This window comes from Aethalodelphis obliquidens, unplaced genomic scaffold (assembly GCF_003676395.1).
Source record: "Aethalodelphis obliquidens isolate GAN/ISIS:26980383/991018 unplaced genomic scaffold, ASM367639v1 scaffold6, whole genome shotgun sequence".
NCBI lineage: Eukaryota > Metazoa > Chordata > Mammalia > Artiodactyla > Delphinidae > Aethalodelphis > Aethalodelphis obliquidens.
Genome location: NW_020837950.1, coordinates 3,784,587 through 3,787,662, shown reverse-complemented (window position 1 = coordinate 3,787,662; position 3,076 = coordinate 3,784,587).

Below are 3,076 nucleotides of genomic sequence, written 5' to 3'. Positions count from 1 at the left end.
CAGTACAGCCACTTTGGAAGACAGCTTGGCATTATAAAACTAAACATATTCTTACCATACAATCCGTCAATCGTACTTTTGGTATTTACCCAAAGGAGATGAGAACTTATGTCCATACAAAAACCTGCACACAGATGTCTATAGCAACTTTATTCATAATTGTCAGAATTTGAAAGCCCCCAAGATGTCCTTCAGTAGGTGAATGGATAAATAAACTGTGTTACATCCAGATAAGGGAATATTATTCAGCACTAAAATGAAATGAGCTATCAAGCCATGGAAAGGAATAGAGGAAACTTAAATGCATATTTCTAAGTGAAAGAAGCCAATCTGAAAAGGCTACATACTATATGATTCCAACTATTTGACATTCTGGAAAAGGCAATGCTATGGAGACAATAAAAAGGTCAGTGGTTGCCAGGGGTTGTGGCGGAAGGGGTGAGTGGGGGGATGAATAGGCAGAGCACAGAGGGTTTTTAGGGCAGTGATAAAACCACTCCATCTGATACTATCATGGTGAATACGTGGAATTATATATTTGTCAAAACCATAGAATGCACAGCTATGGACTTTGCATGGAAATGATGTCTGTGTGGGTTTATCAATTATAACACACATACCGCTCTGGTGGGGGATGCAGATAATGGGGGAGGCTCTGCATGTGTGGGGCAGGAGGTATGTGGGAAATCTCTGTACCTTCTGCTCACTTCTGCTGTGAACTTACAGCTGCAAAAAAAATAAAACCTTTTTAAAAAAATCAACACATTTAAATTTGTTTTTAATGAGGTAGCCTTTGCAATAACATTGGGGTTCAGCACAACTGGCTACTTGTAAAATCATTTAGGTGATTTGTCCCTGGCGCCCACCTATCCATCAACTTCATGACCTAGGGCCACATTTTTCTCTCTGCAGAAGTGTACCACTTCTGTAAGAATCAGCTAATGCAAGAGCTCCGTTCCCAGATGGCAGGGTCAAAGTTTTCTTTTATGTCCAAGGACATCTTGGTTGCTTCCAAGTTTTGGCAATTACAGTATTGTAGGATAGAAAGTAGGATATAGGCAGAAGTCTTGGAATCTAGAAGTGGCAACAGTGTGAGATGAATGGGTCATCAGAGATCAAAGGGGACCCCTTATTAGAGTTACTCTGATCATAGACTTGAGTTTCTTCAGAGCACTTACATCACCTCCTGAAATGTTCATGCCCATTAGTTTATTTATTCTCCATCTCCTCCCACTGGAATGTACACCCCATGAGAGCAGGACCTTCACCTTTCTTGTTCACAGCTGTATCTCCAGTGCCTAAAATAGGTCCTGGCCTGTGGTAGATGCTCAATGGTTATTTGTTGAATACATGAATAAATAAAACAAAATGAAGGTGACTTTCGGCTTCATACCATTCCTGGTGTTTAGGAGTCATTCATTTTGGAAATGCTTCTGGAAATTACCTAAGAATGCTTTTTCCATACAGACAAGAGGGTCATTGAGAAAGGAACAGCCACCTGGGTTTCAGTGGAAAACTCTCTCTTAAAATGTAAAGTTTGATTTCAAGGGCCTCCTGCCTCTGAGTGTAGGGGTAGCAGGTGAAGGTGCTGTGCTGATGTCTTCAAAGATGTACAGGTGTGACATAGCTACATAATATTGCCTGAGAAAGAAAACTGGAAGTGGAGGAGGAAGGGGAAGAAATGGAGTTGCTGTCTCTAAGCTGAACCTGGTCACCTTTTTTGAGCAAAGAGCCCTGGGATGTGAAGAAAAGGAGATAACAGTCATACACCCAGGTAGGTTATTACAGACTGTTGAGGAGAGTTCCCTGTGCTATCAGCCATGTGGCTGACAGGGTCTTGGTGCTCCGGCCAGGTGTCAGACCTGAGCCTCTGAGGTGGGAAAGGTGAGTTCAGGATATTGGTCCACCAGAGACCTCCTGGCTCCACATAATATCAATCGGTGAAATCTCTTCCAGAGATCTCTATCTCAATGCTAAGACCCAGCTCCACTCAACGACCAGCAAGCTACAGTGCTGGACACGCTATGCCAAAAAACTAGCAAGACAACAACACAATACCACACATTAGCAGAGAGGCTGTCTAAAATCATAATAAGTTCACAGATACCCCAAAACACACACCGGACGTGGTCCTGCCAACCACAAAGACAAGATCCAGCCCCACCCACCAGAACACAGGCACCAGTCCCCTCCACCAGGAAGCCTACACAATCCGCTGAACCAACCTTACCCACTGGGGGCAGATACTAAAAACAACGGGAACTATGAACCTGCAGCCTGCGAAAAGGAGACCGCAAACACAGTAAGTTAAGCAAAATGAGAAGACAGAGAAATACACAGCAGATGAAGGAGTAAGGTAAAACCCCACCAGACCAAACAACTGAAGAGGAAATAGGCAGTCTACCTGAAAAAGAATTCAGAGTAATGATAGTAAAGATGATCTAAAATCTTGGAAATAGAATGGAGAAAATACAAGAAACATTTAACAAGAACCTAGAAGAACTAAAGAGGAAACAAGGATGAACAACACAATAAATGAAATTTGAAAATCTCTAGAAGGGATCAATAGCAGAATAACTGGGGCAGAAGAATGGATAAGTGACCTGGAAGATAAAATAGTGGAAATAACTACCACAGAGCACAATAAAGAAAAAAGAATGAAAAGAATTGAGGACAGTCTCAGAGACCTATGGGACAATATTAAATGAACCAACATTTGAATAATAGGGGTACGAGAAGAATAAGAGAAAAAGAAAGGGACTGAGGAATATTTGAAGAGACTATAGTTGAAGACTTCCCTAATATGGGAAAGGAAATAGTTAGTCAAGTCCAGGAAGCACAGAGAGTCCCATACAGGATAAATCCAAGGAGAAACACACCAAGACATATTAATCAAACTATCAAAAATTAAATACAAAGAAAAAATATTAAGAGCAGCAAGGGAAAAACAACAAATAACACACAAGGGAATCCCCATAAAGTAAACAGCTGATCTTTCAACAGAAACTCTGCAAGTCAGAAGGGACTGGCAGGACATATTTAAAGTGATAAAAGGGAAAAAACTACAACCAAGATT